The 22,989-nt window shown below is 41.1% G+C and overlaps 1 long non-coding RNA gene across 2 annotated transcripts; it reads right to left on the bottom strand.

The window, feature by feature from the left end:
• Positions 1 to 9,072: 9,072 nt before the first annotated feature.
• On the bottom strand, positions 9,073 to 15,688 carry LOC118642773. 2 transcript variants are annotated; one of them, XR_004961792.1, is made up of 4 exons: positions 15,568 to 15,688; positions 14,612 to 14,793; positions 13,590 to 13,656; positions 9,073 to 9,141 (listed from the first exon to the last, which is right to left on the bottom strand). It is a non-coding gene; the product is annotated as an uncharacterized LOC118642773 (long non-coding RNA). The 2 variants fall into 2 exon arrangements; XR_004961793.1 differs by having other exon boundaries at positions 9,075 to 9,141; positions 13,565 to 13,656.
• Positions 15,689 to 22,989: the final 7,301 nt, after the last annotated feature.

Below are 22,989 nucleotides of genomic sequence, written 5' to 3'. Positions count from 1 at the left end.
CATTTCGTAAATTGCCAACAATTTTAAGGATGTTTATATCTCAGAAAATGAATAATACAGTCCGTCCTTGGCACAAGGAAATAGCTTGAATTTTAAGCTCTTAGCCTCCTTTCAATAAATAACACATCCAGTCAAATTGAACAGTTTGTGTCTTGCTTGGCGAACAAGGAGTTATTTTACAATGACCGTCAACAATTCGAAGAGAGACACAGCCCTCTCCACTCTGTGGGCTCCTGTTTTCCTTGGCCCCGGACAGCAGTCAAACCACAACGCTTGTTCTGTGCCAAGAAAGCCATTTTGTTTTCTCTCATTAGAACCTGTGCCCACATTTTTTTGCAAGCCGCTGGTTACAAAACATTTTGTGGTGGCTAAAGAAAATGAAATCGCAGATTAATAGACTAGACTGAAATTGTTCCATACTCAAACTAATCCTTCTGCTAAAATGTAACACATTTCATGTGGTACTCCCCAATCTTGTTAATCCATGTTCAGGTTAGAGCCACTACAGTCTAATTTAATTTTTTTCAGCAGGGTCTACTTTGAAAATAATTAGGAATTCAATGGGTTAAATGGGTGAACACATTTGAAAGGAGCATGAGAGCAAGATTATATAGCTTTATCAGAGCAAACTTAAAATAACAAATTACCATTTAGAGCTATCATTTCCTCATTAGGATTTGGGTTAAGGTTTTAAATAGAGGGAGATGATCTTGGGGTTTAGATGTGAAATTTAAACACTTACTAATCCTACTTGAGGAGTACAGAGAAGACAGTTTTAAGAGCTGAAATGGAAGTGTTGAGTTGTATGGCAACCAGGATTTTGTGTGTGGCTTTCAATTCTCTACCTGTTACTCTTTTTTTGTCTCCTTATAGTAATTTTTCCTTTCTTGTGGTATTTTCCCCATGAATCCAAAAATAAAAATACCCACTACTGGCATCTAATATCTGAACTATATAATAAGAAACACATATGAATGTGTAGATAATCAGAAAATATTTAAATGTTTTTTATTTGTCTAACAGTATATGTTTCCTTTTTTAAAAAGTCTAGTCTCAACCGAGAAAAATGTCCTGAATGTTTGAAGCGTTCTGAAGTCCTACCAAATATCCCAAAGGAAATGCTAAAATCAAACTCATGACTAAAAAATTCTAACAAACTAATTCTCAGATTTAGTCTAGTGGGTCTTATTAAAACAGTTTTAATATTTTAAGTATCTAAATTGAGGTGTGTTTTTTTTAATGTTTCCTGGTAGATTAATTCAGTGAAGAAATTCTGTTTCAAATAATTTTTTCTTTGTTTCAGAAACCTAAGCGTGAATATTTTCCAATAGTTATATTTAACTTCTCCAAGTTTTATTCATATTATCTGATGATAAAGTAATGAAATCCCATTTTCATCTTAAGCAACTACATAAATAACTTACTTCAAGAAATTTGAAAGACAAATACTTTTTAGTACAAAAAACCATGGTTAGAGCTGTTAGGGGTTAAAACATGACCAAATGGATTGAAAACCTAATCTGAGGACTTTTTTTTCTCTTTGTTTTATTTTATTTCTTTCTATCACCATTTATTCCCCCTACACCCTCCTCCACCTCCCCCCCCCCCCCCCACTACCCCCTACAGCCACCACACTGCTGTCTGCACCTTAAGGTTTGGGATGAAGATAAGCCAAAAATATGGAAAACAACAATCAGATACAGAATAAATATATAAAATCTCCAAAGTACTATGGCAAAATTTCTATCAGGTTGTAGGAAATCAGGAAGGGTTCATGGAAAAACTGACGTTTAATAAAATTTTATTTCACAGAGTAATAGAATTTGGAAAAATGGATTAGAGGTGAAGACCATGGTCCAGTAGGACATAGTATCAACAAAGGGTCAGAGGAAGGAAAAATTTTTTAAAACACATACATTTAGAGGGATCAAGGCGTTCATTTCTTCCATGATGTTCTGTACCTATCGTTAGGAGACCTTTGTCACAATATATGGTGGGCAATTTTTTGGGCCTTTGTCCCTATAAGACTAGGTATTGCTCAAAAATAGAGGCTTGATTTTATTATCTTTATGAATCTCTAGAATTTATCATAATTTTTACAATATAAAAAGCTATTACTGAATTTTTAAAAGCAAATAAATGATCATTTCAATCCAGCTAAAAAGTAAGAAAGTAATGGGTGATAAGACAAAAAGAAAACTCAGAGTGATAATATTTGGAAAGGGGAAGTAAAGAGTTAGGCACTGAGGGATTCTGAATAAAAAACTGACATAAATGAACATAAATGAACTATGCTTTGGGAATCCTAATCTGAGGGCATCAAGCAGACCCCACAGAAGTAGGGACAGTCTGGAGGAAGCAGTCCCGTTTGAAATATAAATGATAACTTAGGTCAGAATTAAGTTAGTAACTATGAACATGGGGTTGGAGAGAAGGCATGCGAAAAGCTATTCCTGCCTCCTTTGCCTCATAGAAATTAAAGACCAGCCTTTTGCTAGCTCAACAATGTGAGGACCTATGCCCAGCTGGTGTGGCTCAGTGGTTGAGCATCGACCCATGCACCAAGAGGTCGCCGGTTCCATTCCCAGTCAGGGCACATGCCCAGGTTGTGGGCCCGATCCCCAGTGGGGGGCATGCAGGAGGCAGCCAATCAACATTCTCTCTCATCAATGTTTCTAGCTCTCTCTCTTTTCCTCTCTTTCTAAAATCAATAAAGAAAAATATTATATATATTTATATAGAGTGATCTATATATATACCTAAATCAGTGATAGCATGCGCCTATATGTTCCACTCTGATAACAGAGTAAGAGCTAGAAATAGTCTCTATTCCTGGGGTAGATTTAGTCCTGTGAACATGAGCATCTAGCTGCATCCATCTAGTTATCTACTCCCGTGGCCGACTTGCCTGGTTACCCTGCCTCCTGGGCCCAGTGCCCGCTTCAGTTTCCCGACAAGACTGCAGCTTGGCCCCGTGCACCATCCAGGAAAGACGGGGGCCCGATCCCAGACCATGCTTCCTGCCAGACAGACTCCCCAGGACATCGCTGTGCTCGCAGTCTTATGACATCCTTCCTGATACACATCTCAGGGACCCACGTGATACCAGTGGAAACCGCCACGTCAACGCATTTCAGCTGAATCCCCATTTTACTCCTGGACAGAGACGAGGTCATTATTAACCTCAACACCCAAAACGTGTCGCTCCAGCTTTTCGTTTCTCTTCCTCGGCCCGCGGCCCAAAGCCGCGCACAGGCACCCTCTCCTGCGAGAAGGGGAATCGGTCAAGCGCGGCAACTGATTGAAGACACAGCGTCAGAGTTCCTCGTGTCGTAAAGCAATCTTGGGATTTTCAGCTTGCCCAGCTGAAAACTGACAGTTTCCCAAATAAAACAGAGATGAGGAAGGTACTTTGGGGGAAGAAAGCTGGAAGTTTGAACTGAGACTTCATGTACTTGAGATGTGAGTACAATTGGATCGAGTTGTAGGAGAACATCTGGAACTTAGAAGAGAAGAAAAGTCTAAAGATGCGTAATTTCAATTAAATAGTAAAGATTCGGAGATTTAGTGAACTCATACTGATGATAATCTAATGTCACAAGGGGAAGAGTTCATAAAGATATAACGTGAATGTGGGGGGAGGAATCTTAGTAAAAATTGTGGAAAGTTGGGAGAATACAGACTGAATAGAAGCTTAAAAAACAAAAGTCACAAAGGATAAATTAGCTGAATCAAATTCCTCCAGTAAGTCCAAGCTGAAGCTTAGTTCGGGGATGCCCAGAGCTGAGGAGCTGAGCTTCATGGGAGCATTTTCAGGACGGTGCTGGGAGGGGCCCGGTTGCAAGAGGTGAAGAGGTGAGGGGAAGGCAACCAGATGGAGTAGGAGTATGTACAAGTTCTCTACAAACTTTGATATTGGATAAAAAGAGAAGAAGAGGGTGTAATTTGAAAAGGATAAACCTTTTCTTCTTTAGAATAGGGAAATCTTGAACCATCCTGTAGGCCGAAGAGAAACTAGAAAACCATCAGGACAACTGAAGGAGCAACATCGCAAAGAAAGTCAGAACCAATGCCTTGTCATCACCTTCTCAGAGACAGCAACAAGGCAGGTCAGGGGTCCAAAAGAGTTTAGTTGATTAGAAATGAAGGAGAGAGCTCAGGTAAGATGATAATGAAGACAAATATAAACAGAATACTCAATGTCATCAGCGGGGCATCAGGAGCAATTATGGTCATCTTCTAAATCTTTATTTTGAATATTTTATTATTCCAAGTAACAAAACAACAAGACTTTTAAATCCAAAGTGCAACCAAAGGGTATATTATCTTGTTATAGGGACTGAAAACATTAGATGGACCTGGAGCGACAGATGCTTTCATGAAATTCCAGACACCTGCCTCACAGAATGACTCTCTGGACTCCTGATGAGGTAGCTCTTGCATCAGCTTCCCCAGAAGGTGCAGTCCCCCACCACCGCAAAAACGCCTGGCCACAAAGACCTCGGCCAGCTTCACACTCCTAGAGGGCTGTGTGCGCAACTTAAGCAGTGTCCAAGGCAAGTAAATTCAACCCAGAAATCGATCAGTTCACTCTGGTCTCTTGAAAGCCACATTAATAACTCCAAAGTTGAAGCAGGGAATTTTAGCAGAAACCCTTAATGCCTTGAATCACATTTTGTACCCAACCGTGTTGTGCACTAAAAATGGATTGCCCGTTGGCCATTAGTAAAGGGAGGGCCCCTAAGTACTTTGGAGTAAGCTGTGGGTTTTCTGTCTGTTTTTTTCATTGTACACTTTTCTCCGCTCTGTCTTTTGGAGCCCGTGGCAGCCACTTCTCTGTTCCTTGTATGAAATGTGTGTGAGAGCTCACATTAAAACTGTAGCACTTCTTAGATATAGGGATTTTAAGAAAAAATAATACAGCTTTGTTTCTTCCCAGAAAGCCAACCGTGACGACACAGAAATAGGAGACTGCACTCAAGAAGCCTGGAGACTGTCGTGCAAGGCCCCGAGTCCCCCCTGGGCCTTGCGGCCATTCTCTCTTCCAAACCAATTCCTAATCTATTCCCTGGTTCTTTCAAATCAGCCATTGTTCAAACCTTCAAGATCTTATTGTATATTCCGGTTCAAAATCGAGCCTCCACTGTATCAGGTCCAATGAATGTTATTCAACCTTAAAAAAAAAAAAAGGAAGTTCACTTTTGGCTCAGAGGAGGCTTAGGTGCAACTTCCTTCTGTTGACCCCAATCCGGTTCATTTAATGCCAGCTCCCTCCATCAAGCCCCGAAGTTTGACCCCAACCAGGTCACAGTAATATATCTAAGGTGCACAGCTAAGGAGATCAGGCCATGTCTGCCCTGGCCCCCCACATGGGCCTGCCGAGCCTGTCTCCAAGAAAGGTTGTTGATGACATCGCCAAAGCAACTGCTGATTGAAGGGTCTGAGGATTACAGTGAACAGACAGGCCCAGGTGGAGGCAGTACCACCTCCTACCACTGCCCTGATCATAAAAGCTCTCGAAGAACTGCCGAGAGACAAAAAGAAGCAAAACATCATTAAGCACAGTGGAAATGTCACTTTTGATGAGATTGTCGACACTGCTGACAGGTGGGCACCGACCTTTAGCTAGAGAACTCCCTGGAACTGTTAACGAGATCTACAACGTTGATGGTATCAGCCTCATGACATCATAATTGATATCAACAGTGGTGCAGTGGCATGCCCAGCTAGTAAAGAACTACAAAGGGAAATATTTCCATTAAGAAAGAGAGAGAGAGACAGAGAGAGAGAGAGAGAGAGAGAGAGAGGAGGGAGAGGAGGGAGGGAGGGAGGGAGGGAGGGAGGGAGGGAGGGAGGGAGGGAGGGAGGAAGGAAGGAAGGAAGGAAGGGGGAGGGAGGGAGGGAGGGAGGAAGGAAGGAAGGAAGGAAGGGGGAGGGAGGGAGGGAGGGAGGGAGGGAGGGAGGGAGGGAGGAAGGAAGGAAGGAAGGAAGGGGGAGGGAGGGAGGGAGGGAGGGAGGGAGGGAGGGAGAAAGAAAAGGAAGGAAGGGGGAGAGAGGGAGGGAGGGAGGGAGGGAGGGAGGGAGGGAGGGAGGGAGGGAGGAAGCAAGAGCATGATAAACTTGGAGGACTCTGTGCTACGTGAATAAGCCCGACAAAGACAGATGCTGCGTGGGTGCACTTATAGAGGCACTAAGAGTTCACTCTAGAGACAGACAAAGGATGTGGGCGCCAGGGCCGGGCAGTGGGGATGGAGAGCTGCTGTTCAATGACATGAAGTTTGCTGTGTGAGATGCGTAGCCACAGAGGTCCGCTCCACAGCGTAGTGCCTGCGGTTACCACTCCTGTACTGTACACTTGCAGATTGGTTAAGAGAGTGTAAGTCATGTTAAGTGCTCTTACCACAATTTTAAAAAAGTAGCCTCCACTATTTCAATGTCCAACAACATAAAACTGATGATATGAAATATAGTTTATCCCCACAACATAGTCAGTAAAAGGCACAGACCATATAATAATAATAATAACAACATTTTGAGTGGTGAACAGTGCCAGTTATTATTATAAATGTCTTATACATAGTACTTCGTTTAATCCTTATACCACCCTTACAAACTAAATACTGTTACTGTTCCTATTTTTCCAATGAGGAAAGGAGATGCAGCGTCACTAAGGAACTTGCGCCAGTCTCGCAGCTGGTAGATTGTGCAGCTTTAGGAATGGTACGGAAAAGCCAGGAAGGCAGAGAAAAAGTCCAGAATCTAGTGTTGGATTAAAAAAATAAATCGCAAAACAAGCAAAAACAAAAAGTATTATATTTTTCTATTTTATTAAAAATTAAATAGAGATAGATTATATTTATAGAAAATGTCCTGAATAAATAGACATAAAATAGTTAAGAGCTGGCCAGTGTGGCTCAGTTGGTTGGAGCATCGTCCTATGGACCAGAAGGTCACAGGTTTAAAACAGTTAAGAGGGTATGTGTGGTGATGGATGGGCACTAGACTTATCTGGGTAATCTGGGTAATCACTTTGCAAGTAATATAAATGTCTAATCCCAATGCTGTACACCTGAAACTACTATATGCCTGTCAACTGTAATATGAAAAAAAAAAAAAGAACAACAACAACAAGTTAATATCTTGAGGGGAAAAAATAGTTGAGAGGATCAACCCTGGGAAGTGACAGTAAGAAGTGGAGAGAAGATCAACTTTTTGTTGCACAGAGTTCCGTGTTGTTTTTAATTTTTAAAAATGATTATCCTTTAGTGTAAACAGATAATTAAAAATTGTACTCACTGTTTATTTACTTTGATACCAGATTTTACTACGTGCACAGTATTGTAAGACGTGCCCCAAGACATTCCGAGGTCAGGTGGTGGCTACATCAATCCAGTTCTCTCTCTAACTACACTGTTCTGTCTGTGAATCAAGCCAGAGGAGAAAAGTACACATTCTTTTACCGTTGTGTACAATCAATCTTTTTATCTTTTTATTTTTCCCCTGATTTATTCTATGATCTGATCACTCTCTAATCAACTTTGAGGGGCATTATAAAAAAAAAAAAAGTTTCCTGAAAGATATATATATATATTTTAATCCTCACTCGAGGGTATTTTGCTATTTATCTTTAGGTAGAGTGAGAGGGAGAGAAAGGGGGAGAGAGAGAAACATCAATGTGAGAGGGACACATTGACTGGTTGCCTCCCACATGACCCCGACCGGGGTCAGGGACAAACCACAACAGAGGCACGTGCCCTTGGCTGGAACTGAACCCAGAGCTCATTGTTTTGGGGGCTGACCCTCAACTGCTGAGCCAAACCAGCCAGGGCCTGAAAGATATTTTTATGTTCAAAGAATTGTTGTGGAAAACACATTGCGTCATAGTTTCATTTCTTTTGGAGACCATAGTGCGAAATTATTTCTATAGATTCAGTATGGAGAATGACTTACTCTTCTGAGTAACTGCTTTATTCTTGTGGTATGGACCAACCATGCGTCTGTGTTTTCGGGGTCTGTCAGAAAGCTTAAGATGCGTCTGTTTCGCACCCCTGGGAAATATACAGGGAATGCTTTGCTTTCTCATCGCTATCAGTTCTTCCTACTTTTCTCACCTTCATTCTCCCATATTTGTTCACCTACATTTTTAATCCTCCCTCTGTTTTTTGTTTTTTTTTATCCTCACCCGAGGATATTTTTCCATTTTTTGTACAGATAGAGTGGGAGGGAGAGAGAGGAAGGGAGAGAGAGAGAGAAACATCGACGTGAAGGGACACATCGAGTGGCTGCCACCCGCACGACCAACCAGGGCCGGGGACAAACTGCAACCGAGGTACGCGCCCTTAGCGGGAACCGAACCCGGGCCTCTCCGGACCGCAGGCCGACGCTCTAACCGCTGAGCCAAACTGGCCAGGGCCTCCCTCTGTTTTTGTGTTCTTATTCGAATGTGTCTTGCTAACTGCCTTACATCATTTCAGGACAAGGCAAAATAAAAGAAAAATATTTAAATGAATGAAATTTAATTTGCGTATGTATTAGTTTTTCAAGAAAACCCAGTTGAGTTAGGTCTAGTTGAATTTAAATTGCCCATTATGTCTAAGGTGGCCATTAGAAAGAGAGTTTAATTATGCACTTTTCCAACACTTAAGAGGTTCTACTCAGAGTTTATTATCAACATCTCATAATTTGAAAGAAGAAATAAGACTGAAAAATATAAATCACTGTCATTTAAAAAGTCACTAGCACCTGATTTTGCAAGGCCTTGTGGGTATTCTGTAGACAGAATAGACCCAGTGTCTGCCCCAGAACACAGTATGAATTGTAGATACAGTATATCCAAATCTAGTAATTTGGGATCCAAAAGATTCAACCTGTATTTATACTATTCTAAGAGCATGTGAAAGGCTTCTTCAGTCTTGGTAGAAAATAGATACTGTGAAGCCTTTTCCTAAAGAAGCTCATCTCGAGGTAAACAAAGACATCTCCCAGGAGCCACCAGGTTTAAACTACTATGAATTAATTCCAATGGTAGAAGAGAAACATTTCAAGAATGATCTGACAAAACAGCTTTCTACTTGCCTTATTAATTTCTTCAGACATCAGTTCACCAGGAGAAAGTAACAGCCTCTCAAAGTAATGCCAAATCTGTAACAACAACAACAACAAAAAAGCCACACCTTTAAACTTAAATATCCCATGTAAACACATCCAAGTTGCAAGGCACTAACACATTCCAAGTGCGCGCTTTATTAGAAATGAAATTTCCCAGGCGAAAGCTCAGAGGGAGAGGGACAATTCATCTTTTTCCCATCTCTGAGGCCAAAGATCTTCTCCCTCACATAATACGAATACAGTGCTCACTTGTGGCCAGCATATACAATGCCATGTAACTGCCATGACATGCTATAGAATTGGTAGACAAATGTGCCTTCGGATTATTGTTTTCCAGCTGCTAGAGTCGTTATAACCTGACCACATAAGCTGTTGGTACCACACTGCCACCTTGGCTGTGTTACTATAACTAATCATTATTTCAGAGTCGAGAGTCTTGCTCACTATCACCATCATTTCTGAAGATGTTAAGGCACAGGACCAAGGAAAAGAGGTACTTGGTTAGCCTTACGGAGCTGGTAATGACAGATACTATAATCAACTTCAAATTTAGAATTTCTGGGGAAAACGTGATTAGATGTTGACCCATAATCAGCTCCACAGGAGGCATTTCAACGTTGAAACAGTGTAGATGCATTCTGGTTGACAAGTATAGTGACTACAGTTTATTAAATCTCACTTCCATGAACTTCTACATGACTTTAGGATCAAGCAGATATAGCTTACTTCCCACTTCTAAGTAATCCAATCACTGAAATAACTCAGTAATAGTCTTGCAAAGATAAATTTACATCCACATCTTCAATAATTTACACAAGTATCTAAAAGGCATTTGCTCTTAAATTTGGAAAACTGTGAATTTCATATCCCAATGAGAATTCCTATTGTAAAATATTTTTGGCTAATCAACATTAAAGTAAAATGATGCCTGTTTTTAAGTGAGATGTTTTATTCTCAAAGTAAATGAAAAGTATCCAGTAAACTGTAGCATCGTCAGGTTGTAGACATCCCGATGAAATATTGCATTGAGGAACAAGGATTCATATCAAATGCCCATTACTCTAAGTTAATACTACCTACAGAAATCACCTGAATGTTTTTAATTTTGGAAAATTGTACTTGAAATATGTTCTTGATTGATTTCCTTCTGTTTAATCAGAGATGCCTAGCACTAAAACAATTACATGTATATTCTTTCAAAAGTAAACATCAGATATTGTAAGATTATCTAACAATTTTAAAATAAGTTAATAATTTTTTTTCCAAAATTGTCAAACTCCACACTAGACCACACTATTAAAATATTAACAGTGCATCGGATGATATGGTGGCCAATAACATTCATTAATTCCCACTGGCAAGGGTCCAGATGCCAGCAGCTGGTCAGTTTTCCTTAGCAGAAATTCTCTGCCTTTACTTATTGCTTTGGACGGGTATTGAGTTCCAGTGCTTCATTACATATGTGATTCGTTATGTCCCCTGAATAGTTTTCAGATTGGAATTGAATGGAACCGAAGTTCATTGGCTTCAGTAGGTCTACATATCCTTTCAACAGCTCTCTCCAGAAGGACTGGTTTTTATAACACGAAGAAGGACCTAGTGTTTAGACATAGTGACTTTGTTTTTAAATAACTAATACTGTATTGCTTTTTATTACTATTTCATAACTTAAAATATAGCCATTTGAATGTAAAAAAACTAATTTTTTAAAATTATGTTTTAAATATATACTTACAAAGTTGCTCTCTATTGTTTTCATGTACCCTAAATAATATTTAAGAATTTGTAGGTATGTAATAGGTATTGACTCCCTTTGTTAAAGGACGTGTGAATCAATATGAAAAAAGGTAATCAGAAAATTGAAGTTTTCTTATGCTTGTTTAAGGAAAATGAAATCTGGGAGATTCAAAATGAAGTTTCATTAAAAAATATTCAGACTTTTGAACTTTTAAAATCTTCCAACTGAATCTATTGAATTCAAATAAGTTTTGTTACTATTACATTATTAACTATGTTTCTTTAAAACTTAAAAAGTTATAGAGTATGTTCTCTAGTGTACAGACTTACAGTTCGGTTCAACAAACACTGGTTCTTACTGTGAACTAGACATTATGAACAGTGATGTAAAACAGACAGAAAATGTACTGTCTTGGAAGAACTTTCATGTGTGGACCCACAAGACCACACATCTCAGCAAGGCATCCACAGGACACTCTCGAGGCAAGCCTAAGGGAATTAGAAGCATCCAGAGATGAGAGTAACTGCAAAGAATTTAGGATGAGGCAGTATTGTCAAGCCTGTCTACATTCTTGGCACCTTACTGGGGGTACCAAACAAGGAGAAGACAGAGGTAACTTGCCAAGAGGAAAACAGAGAGGAAACCGATAACAGATGTACACACAAGAAATTATTGAACCCCTGGGAAAAATGTGTCTCAAAATTAAAAGTGTGAGTGTTGCCCTGGCCGGTTTAGCTCAGTGGTTGGAGCGTTGGCTCGCGGTCTGGAGACACCCGGGTTCGGTTCCCGCTTAGGGCATGTACCTCTGTTGCAGTTTGTCCCCGGCCCCAGTTGGGGTTGTGTGGGTGGCGGCCACTCGATGTGTCTCTCTCACATTGATGTTTCTCTCTCTTCCTCCCTCTCTCCCTCTCGCTCTATGAATGCAAAAAGTGTCCTCAGGTGAGGATTAAAAAAAAAAAAAATTAAAAGTGTGAGTGTTGGAGAGTCTGAGAATCCAACAGGTAGGAGGACAGATGATCTCTCTCATTCTCCAAAAGACAGAAAATCTAAGCTAATATCAATAAGCCCAACTTCCTTGAAATGAGCATTAGAAAGACAGGTAGAATGAAATTAATTCCTTTTACGTGTGACTCTCATTAAGTACATAACTTAAATTTCAGTAAGTACCATTACCATTATTTTATCTCAGGAAGTCAATGCTTATTTTTCTGGGTAAATTGATACAGGTATACACTGAAACATTGTAGATCACTGGATTATTTTCTACATTTCAGTTTATGCCAGTATAAAAATATCAAATATATTGAAGGGTTGATCAACTTCCAAAATAAAAATTAAAAATTATGGTTAAGTCCATGTTAAAGAAGTAGATAAAGAATATTTAGAATTAAACCTTTAAATATATTGAAAACATTTTTTTAAATGTTTCTAATAAGTTTTCAATCACTTGTCCCCAAAGTTATCATGCATCTAAATCAACTTGGGAACTTAAAAAAATACAGATTTTAAAGCTCATTCCAGACTTCTTATATCAGAATCTGCATAGGTGGGACTGGGAATCTATGTTTTACAAAACCTGTTAAATGATTCTGGTGTGGCCCTGGCCAGTTTGGCCCAGCGGTTAGAGCATTGGCCCGTGGACCAGAGAGTCCCAGGTTTGGTTCCCGCTAAGGGCACGTACTTTAGTTGCAGTTTGTCCCCAGCCCTGGTTGGGGTTGTGTGGGTGGCAACCAGTCGATGTGTCTCTCTCACGTCAATGTTTCTCTCTCTCTCTTCCCCCATCTCTATCTGAAGATAAATGCAAAAATGTCCTCAAGTGAGGATAAAAAAAATATGATTCTGGGGCATTGCCAGGTTTGGAGGCTCTGATATAAATAATGCCACCTGCTAGTGCTAAAACATGCGTCTCAAGGGATAAACAATCTTCCTCCTGTAAGATCGACTTCTCAGTGAATATATAGTGACTGACTGAAAAATGATTTATCCATAAGGAAATACATGGGACATGTAAATAAAAAAACAGGTGGGTCCTACCAAGAGCTTGGATATAATAGTTGTTATTAAAAATATAATTTGGTGCAGATGCATGTGAAAAAATAATAGAAAATAATAGAACAGGAAGAATTGATAAAAAAAAAAATTCAAAAGATAGGCGAGAAAGTGCCCTTTCAATAGTGGATGTTCTTATTGTCTATATCTAGCGATCTATTATCCAAATAAAACACGAAATCATACTTTACATGTCGCACTGCATTATTTTTAATTAACAATATGGCATAACCATATTTCTACTTGATTGATATTATTTCCCCATTCCTTTAAGGTTGTAATACTATTACTTCATTATATACTGAAATACCATGATTTAACTGATTCCAATAACCAAAAGAAAACCAGAAAAAAACATAAAAGCAAGTAAATCACCCACAGAATTTTTATGGCCAATAAACACATGAAAAATGATTCAGGCTCCTTAAGAATTTCTAATAAACATAGAAACAATGATGAAATAGCATTTCTCATCAAACATATTGGCCAAATAAATTCAAGATTACTTGCAATGCTTAATTTGGGCCAGAGTTTGGGAAATTGGAAATACTCAAATGATGTTGTTTGAAATGTAAATTGAAACAAGAAGCAAGACCTTTTATTTTTAAGGGAACTGTGGAGTTACTATATGTATTAAAATGTTCAGTCCTAGGAATTAATCGTATTTACGCACGCGTATAAAGACACCACAGACCTTCACTGGGGCAGTAACAGGAAGCTCTACACAGACACACCCTGCTGGTGGGACAGAGACAGCCAGTCTGCAGGAAAAGGAGGAACTGAGCATTAAATTCAAATCCTGGCTGATCTAGATCCCGTGTAATTAGACACCACTATCTCAAGCCACACTCCTCCCCAAACTTTTATTTTTAACCCCTACATAAAATACACACGTTATAAACACAGCACAGTACTTAACTTGGCCTCACTGGCTTGATCTTTCCCATGCTTCCCACACACGTAAGCGAGTTCCTCATCGCTCTCTACAGAGCACCCACCATAATCCCGCCCATTTCCTTCCATCAGCCTCCTCTCTCACCCTTCCCTCCTGCCCTCTCTGTTCCAGCCACATTGGCCTTTGTTCCCTCCTGAACACCAGGTTTGTTTCTCCCTAAGAGCCTTTGCTCTAGCTCCGCTCTCTCGTGACAACGCCACGGGCCCAGCTTTTGCCTGGCTGTCTCCTGCTCGTTATTTAGACCCCGGTAACCACACTCAACAGCAAGACTCCCCGCCAGTCAACCGCATGGAAGCGCATTACCACATCGCCTGTTTTAAGTATTGCATTGCACCTGTTACTACCTGATATTTATGTTGCTTGGGTATCTTCAACTCTGGTTATTCTCCATCTATCAGTGCTCTCCGCAGAAAAACATGCAAATTGTATGAAAGCAGAGGTCTCTCACAGTCCCAGCTGTAAGCCCAGTGCTCACCTGACACACAGCAGGTAATAAGTATGCAGGTGTCGAATAAAGGAGTGAATACATGGAAGAATGAATATTCTAGTCCCCCTCCTAACAACTGACTTAGGACGTCAGCACATCTTATCTTCTACTGGTCACATCATGTTTGTCTTTGCTTCCTTCCCACTACCCTCCGCTAGAGCTTCTCTTACAACTTCAAGTTCAGGTTGATCTTGGGGGTCCTCCCAGTCTATCCCAGGTCTCTTATGTCCTCTTCTTGAGGGATCCCATAATACAAAAGAATAATTCAATTCACCTCCAGTGATAAGGATTCCAAACACCGCATTCTCACTCCAGGTATCACAGGAAGGAGGTGGTCATAGATCCCGAAAGGAAATGGTAGGTTTGGCTCTGGAAACCTCTTTTCTGTCTGGAGCCCCATTTTAACTCACTGAAAAAGGAGAGGACTCAGGGATGAGGGATCCCACACACTGCATCCTGCAAGGAGATGAAACTGAAGAGTGACCTGTTCCATCACCCAGATAATCCAAGAAATTATCACTTAGTTAGATTAATCGATATACAAAGCACAAGACTCCCTTCCATATTGATGCAGCTGCTCTGAGTCCTTGCTGAATTTTCGGAACCAAGGAGAAACTCAATGGGAATTGCCGTAGGAATACGGTACCTGTGACTGGCCACCAAAATCAAACCCTGGACACGATAACACTGAAACAAGGCTTTTTAAACAGGAATACAGTGGAAGAGCCAGGTACAAGTCCCGTTGCAATAAAGACATAATTCCTTTGGTGCTATATACACAATACATTCAGTTTCATTGACTCACCAGCTACTGCACAAGATTAATATAGAGCAAAGTCTTCCAGGAAATAAACTGGACTGAACTTAAATGTGTCCACATTTCCTGTTATATTTAGATATGATGATATTAATTTATAAGTGCCTGTATCCATGACAACAAGACTGTTTTTATATTGTCCTGTGGTCATTTAAGTAGAAGACAGATGACATAAACTCTTGGATAGAAGCACAAATTTAATATTCAAAAACCAAATTAAAAAAAATCTAGGAGTCATGGCAGATTAAGAGACACATTTAAATGTTAGAGCTACTAACTATAAATATCAATTGTTTCTTAAACTTAAATTTTATTATACTTTATAGTTTAAAAAAGGAATTTACATTTTCCATATTATTTCACTTAAGCCTCACTCAACTCTAAGCGGCTTGAATGAAGATTTTATTATTTACCTTTTATAGGCCATCAAAACACAGACTCTGATAAGGGTTGAGCTGTGGAAATTTAAGCTCCGTATTTCAGTCTGGACACTTGCCAGGTATCTGCGTGTGTAGCCTGTTAGATGCTACAGAATCAAAGAGGAACATGGCTGAATTCCTGCTGAGATCTGATGAGCGAGACAGATGGTTAAATAATTCCAGTCAAATGTAGTAAGTGCTGGATCGAAGTCATTATAACTACTCATTGGCAGAGTGAGAAACTGAACATATATCTCTGTGTATAAATTCTATGTCATTATGTAGGCACATGAACTGTAGTATATACTGTTTAGCCATCTGTTTTGGTTGAAAGTCTGATATAATTTATATTCTGAAAAAGAAATGGACTCATATGGCAAAGATATTCTTTCCAAAGGAAGGTCTCATATGAACAATGAGAAAAGATTAGAAGCTGTTCCTCTGTATGAGTCTTACAATCAGAATGTCAAGGTAGGGTCAACAACCACCCTGGATTCCCCACAGCTCAGGGATTTACCAGGACATTGGACTTTCAGTGATAAAATCCAGAAAAATTTTGGACAATGGTAGTTAGCTAATTACATCAAGGTTAGAACAACATAATGCCCTGGCCCGTTTGGCTCAGCAGTTAGAGTGTTGGCCTGTGGACCGGAGAGTCCTGGTTCGATTCCCGCTAAGGGCATGTTCCTTGGTTGCAGTTTGTCCCGGTCCTGGTTGGGGCTGTGTGGGCGGCAGCCACTCGATATGTCTCTCTCACATTGATGTTTCTCTCTGTCTCTTCCTTCCTCTCTCCCTCCCGCTCTATCTGAAGATAAATGCAAAAATGTCCTTGGGTAAGGATAAAAAAATAAATAAATCATAAAACAAGTTTATAATCCCAACAACCAATTTTTATTAGGCTCAACCCCATTGGTTCAGATCTATTTATCTCTGGATTGGGTTTGATTATAATGACTAATGAGAATGAGAAAGTCAAATAATAACATTATATTTGTAGAACAGTTAAAATTTATAAGAATTGGTCTCAATCTTTATAAATTACCCTATGTGCTGTGGGGTCCATGACAATGATAAAGACAAGTATCTTTGTTCCCATTTTATTTTTTTATTTCTATTATTTTTATTTTTTTTAAATCCTCACCTGAGGATATTTTTCCATTTATTTTATTTATTTATTTATTTTTCCTAGATGCTCCTAGTGGGAACCGAACCTGGGACTCTCTGATCCTCAGGCCAACGCTCCAACGGCTCAGCCAAATGGGCCAGGGCTTTCCATTTATTTTTAGATAGAGTGGAAGAAAGAGAGAGACTTCGATGTGAGAGAGACACATTGATCGGTTGCCTCATGCACAACCCAGACCAGGGCCAGGTATCAAACCGCAACTGAGGTACATATGTGCCCTTGACCAGAATCAAACCTGAGACTCTTTGGTCCATGGGCCGACACTCTAACCACTGAGCCAAATCGGCCAGGGCTCTTTGTTCACATTTCTAAAATAAAGAAACAGACTTAAAGAGATAAGGAATTTGGTCAAGGTCACAAAACTCCTGGGCTTGGACAAAAACCTAGAACCCAAGACTACGCAAGGGTCCTAGATTACTTCCACCTCTGGCAGTAAAACATAATCCAATTATATGGTGCCTGGCTCACCCACTCAGAAACATTACTCATGAGCATTAGTATATCAGGGTCGTACTTAAAGTGCAATCAATCAATTGGAGAAGAAGTGACAAACTCAAAGTCAAGTGGACGTTCCTAAGTGGTAGGAGCCTTCTTAACCACTGAAGGGCAACTGAACCAAAGGTTTTGTGCATAACTAACTGGTCTGAAGCGCTTAATTTTATAACCATCTGCCTACCCTTATGGCTGTGCTGCAGTAGTGATGACTATCAGTCCCAGACGGTACTCTGGAAATCCTGAAGCTCCATCCAGCTACTTCACAGTTGTACTTACATGTATGTGCGTCAAACCAGGATCGCAGCACCTGATGCCTTACTGTTCCCAGGCTGGAGAATTCCGGTTACTGGGCCTCGCTTGAGCGAATGAACCGGAAATTACTTCTGCTCTCAAGGTTTCTGGGGCTAACGTCACATTTGCCACTCACTTCGGGGTTAGGGTGGTAGCATGTTTAGTAATTTCTTCTGCTTTATTAGTCCTCCTGTTTCTTATCTGATCTCCGAAGTTCCTTTCAGGCCAACCAAACACACGCACCTCTGTGGTATTTCCTTTTATAAATTCTGACCATAAAAATTCACAGTACAAATCTTGCCATAAAAAAGCTCACATGAATCCATGGGTTTTTAAGAATAATAAAAATAAGATACCTCAAACTGAACCTTTCATACATTCAATTTCATTTCCTGTTACAAATGAAGAGGCTTACAGTTAGAAAGAAAACTATAAAAAATTAAGAATGTTCTTTGTACTCACTGGGTTTAGGATCCATCCATATCATTAGTTGCTCAAGACTTGAGAAAAATTATTAAAGACCAAGCCCATAAGCAAGACAAACTATTCAAATTTCTTTCCTCCTGCTAGGGGATATTTTTTCCTCTTATAAAAATATCATTAAAATACCTGCGATCATGAAAATCTGCACACCTCATTTCAAAATGCCAAATAGCATAGGTTTGGTTCAATTAAAAATCAATATGTTGTTTTGGAAAGTTTGCATTACTGCCTAGAGAGTGATGAAATTCAAGGTTGGGAATGTATTTAAATAACAAATTGGCAGCTAACATTCATTCAGTAAGCGTGACCGAGATGTGAGCTGTCCACACAAAAATGCATGCTCCCCCTTCTAGAATGTGGTAGGTTTTCTGTTCAGAGGCATCTTCCAAGTCAGTGACTACATTTCCCAGCACCTATTTGCATAAAGACATAGTCACATGACTAGTTTACACCAATAAAATGGGAGCAAAATGATGTGTGTTACTTTGGAGCTTGGGATCTTTTTAAAGAGGGAGATGTGCTTTCTTCACTGTCTCCTTCCACCTGTTGGACCCTTGTGGATGGCGGAACCACAAGACAGAGGATCCTGAGTCCCTGAAGGCCACCTCCACGCAGTAACACCCACAGTGGACTCATGACTGACAAAGAACATTCTATAATGTCAAGCCATTGAAATTTTGTCTCATTTTTTAGTAGCCAGCATTACAGTAATTGAATACTCTGGGCAAATACGTTTCCATCACTAGCATCCATTTTTTATTCTGTCCAGAAAAATATAATGTTTGGAAAAGCCAAGTTCTTCATTTAATATAGACACAATTAGGTCTCATCCACACCTTATGTTTAACCATACTGCCTGCTCTATGATAGCAGTACAAATACTACTTCTTTTTAAAAAAAAATTTTTTTTTGTTTCCTTATTGATATTAGAAACAGAGAGAAAAGGAGAAGGAGAGAGAGATAGAAACATCGATTGGCTGCCTCCTGCATGCCCCTCACTGGGGATTGGGTCCACAACTTGGGCATGTGCCCTGACAGGGAATCGAACCGGCAACCTCTTGGTGCATGGGTCAATGCTCAACTACTGAGCCACACTGGCCAGGCCAAATATTACTTCTTTGGAGAAGTCTACTCTATGGTCCACCTAGTTTTATTCAACTTTTTAGTGGCTACAATAGCACCATTTATCTATCCTTAGCAATTATTACAAATGTAATTTTACATCTAACTTTTGTAATTATATGAATGATGTCTTTTCTCCTTACTAGACTGTAAGATTTTTCATTTCAGAAATAATGTTTTCTTTGTTTTACTCAGCATTGTGTCTACCATGTCTAACACACAACCCACATGTAGTATCCTGAATATACATCTGTTAACTGGATATAATGAATAAATAGTTCAGTGTGGTATTAGGACAAATAAAGACCAGAGAAGGTAAAAAAAAAAAAAATGATAAAAGTACTTTTATGGAACTTAGACTTTTCTCTTTTCCTTCAAGTTAATCACTAGTCTTTTGCTGTCTCAATGGAGAAAATCGTGAATTGGCCAGTGATAAATTGGCATTATAGAACATAAGTCAAATCATAGCAATACTTTTATTTTATTTTATTTTATTTTATTTTATTTTATTTTATTTTATTTTATTTTATTTTATTTTATTTTATTTTATTTTATTTTTATCCTTACCCGAGGACATTTTTCCATTTTTTTTGTTCAGATAGAGTGGGAGGGAGAGAGAGGAAGAGAGAGAGAGAAACACCGACATAAAAGGGACACACCGAGTGGCTGCCACCTGCATGACCATCCAGGGCCGGGGACAAACTGCAACCGAGGTACGTACCCTTAGCGGGAACCGAACTCGGGTCTCTCTGTACCGCAGGCCGACGCTCTAACCGCTGAGCCAAACCGGCCAGGGCCGTTTACTTTATTCTTAACAAAAGACTATATCCATAATATTTTTCACCCAAACTGTCATTTTTTTTACTCCACTAAGAACATAATCACTGGTGCCCAAAATATTACAGTAACATTTGCTGATGTTATGACCTGTAAACTTCCCCCAGGACGTTAATCATTATAACAGCACGTGGAAAGACACGGCATCACGGAGACCCTGTCTGGCAGCCGTAGAAGTGGTTGGCCTGTCGGCCCCCGAGGAGGAAGTGTGACTGTCCCGAGTGAGGCCGAGGGAAGAACCTGGGGATACACAAGCCAGCCTCCCCCGGGGCCCCCGCAGTCAGGACACACCGTGCTCTTCCGGCTTCCAAAACGTCGGCGCCGAATCAGGGCCAGGTCACATCCCCCCGACGCTTTGAAAGCGTCAGGGCTGGCTGTGAGGCAGGAATTCTGGGGGACCCTGTGCTATTACTCAGGCCGAGATACCTCTTACCTTCCCACACCTGTCCCGATGCATCTGGTTAGCGCTAGTCCCTTGGGGAGCTGAGTTTAGTGATGACTGCCTTAGAGAAGCCTTCCTAACATCCTGCCAACTCCATTCCTGGCCAGACCTCGCCTCCGTGTGTGAGTTATATACTGCTGCCTAACAAATGACCCAAAAGTAGTGATTTAAAACAACAAGTATTTATCATCTCACACAGATTTTTAGGGTCAAGAACCCAAGATTGGCCTACCTGGCTGGTTCGGGCCTAAGGTCTCCCAGGAGGCTGTAGTCAAGTTGCCGGTCAGGCCTGCGGTCATCAGGAGGCAGGGGGTTGTCGGGAGCTCCGCTGAGCTGTCAAGTAGCCAAAAATGAAAGCGACAAGCCCTGGCTCATTTATTAGGATGGTGTGAGCGAGAGGCTGAGGCTGGAGAAAGCATGACCCCTTGCGTGACTGCCCCAGGGAATGGTGCACCGGTCAGGGAGCAGGCGGGTCAGCACAGCAGTGGGGCGGGCTCCGGGCTGAGGGGCTCCCGCAGAAGGCGGTCAGAGGAGAGGGAGACCGGAGGGTCCGGAGTAGGAAGCACTGGGTACTGAGCACACAGGATCTGCGGTTTCCTCCTCGCCTCCCCCTAAGGAGGCTCGGCAGAGGTGTGTGAGGAAGGCCTCTGCCAAGGCCCCAGAGGAAGACACCTTGGCAAGGAGGTGCCCCGGGGAGGAAGGCAAGCATGTGCAGAGTGAGCCCAGCCAAGAGCCGAGTCCTTGGCTGCAACTCGCTTCGGGACCGCAGAGCCTCGGCTGGAGGCCGGGCCTGGTGCAGGGAGGGCAGCTTCTCCCACGGCCGCCAAGTGGTCTTCGTGACTGCGACCGTCAGGCCTGAACCATCACACGCGGGCTTTTCACCGGCAGCCGACTCCTCGGGTTCTGCCTCCGAGCTGGCTCCCTGGCACAGCTACTGGCAGGAAGTCTCCGTCTCTGACCACGTGGACCTCGCCACACGCTGGCTGAGTATCCGCACGACATGGCAGCTGCCTTCCCCCAAAGTGAGTGATCTCAGGGAAAGAACAAGGAGGGAGGCACCATGCCTTTGAGGACTGAGTACAAAAGTCATGCATCGTCGCATCTGCCACCTGCAAGTCCCTGAATCCATCCACACTCAAGGGAAGGGGAATTAGATTTCATTTCTTGAAGGGAGGACTGTCAAAGAATCTGTGTATTTCTGTTAAAGCAACAACACTTGAGGAGATCATCTCAAGGTTTAGATTAAGAGCAAGAAGAGGAACTCTGCTGTTGGCCATATATTTAAGTCACAGTTTGGTTGACACTTTTTTTTTTATCCTCACCTAAGGACACTTTTGCATTCATCTTCAGATGGAGCGAGAGGGAGAGAGGGAGGAAGAGAGAGAGAGAAACATCAATGTGAGAGAGACACGTTGACTGGCTGCCACGCACACAACCCCAACCGGGGCCGGGGACAAACTGCAACCAAGGTACATGCCCTTTGCGGGAACGGAACTCGGGTCTCTCTGGACCGTGGGCCGACACTCTAACCACTGAGGCAAACCGGTCAGGGCTTGGTTGCCACTTTTGACCTCCGTTTGTCGGGTTCTGGTTCCAAATCCTGAACACAGAAGAAGATATCACCGAGTATCACCTTTAAGTCCAATAAGCCTGGTTTCCACAGAAATTTTTTAAACTATTAACTCATTGCACTTAATGCATAGATTTATAAATCTATCACTTCAATGACAGAAAAAAATGTCAAGTTATTCATGCATTCATTTGATTGATTGATTGATTATTTCAGATTTTGGCAGACTCAGAGGTTTGTTATAATGATCTTAACTAAGATTATTTTCTCTTTAAAACAGCCAGTATTAAATATCCAGTACAGCTGACATGAGCGTTCTAGTGAAGATGGAAGGGCTGCAGTCAGGAGTGTGTGTCAGCCTAAGAGAGCACACTGAGCAACTTTTCGACCATGGTTTCGGAGGGCAAGACCCAAAAAAGCGAAATGTTACAATGGACTCTTCTCTCTGGAATGCTAACAAACAAGTGAACCGAGGTTAATTTATTTATTACTGGAGGAAGGATGACAGCAAACAGACTTGGAGGGCGTGGGGTTTTGTTTTATTTAATGTTAGGAAAAGCCAGGGAACCACCACTTCCTCTCTACTTACAACTCTTGGGAAAGCGTAGTTACTGGAACAAAAACTCAGTTTATAAACTCTGCGAAGGAAATAAAAGCAACTTGACATCGGTGGTGGCATCACGTTTTACATGGGATTTCCTGGATAACATTATGCAACACGTTGTTACTTGAGATCCCTTTCCGGTGTTGTGAAGTGGCTCATCCAAACAGAATGTACGAAATCCCCTACAGCGTTAGGGAAAGTCACTGGCCTATGGACAGCTCAGCGTCCCTCTTCCAATGGGCTGCTCGGCTCTTAGCTCTGCTGTTCGTTGTTCAGAAAGCAATTTTTCTGTTTCTTTTAGTTGTGTAAAAATTTAAAATATTGCCAACTAAAACAAGTCTCAAGTAAGAAACATCATAGCTGTCGGTTTCCTTTTCTATTTGTTAATG

Source organism: Molossus molossus, unplaced genomic scaffold (assembly GCF_014108415.1).
Source record: "Molossus molossus isolate mMolMol1 unplaced genomic scaffold, mMolMol1.p scaffold_m16_p_3, whole genome shotgun sequence".
NCBI classification, from domain to species: domain Eukaryota; kingdom Metazoa; phylum Chordata; class Mammalia; order Chiroptera; family Molossidae; genus Molossus; species Molossus molossus.
This window is presented reverse-complemented; position numbering and strand designations above follow the sequence as displayed.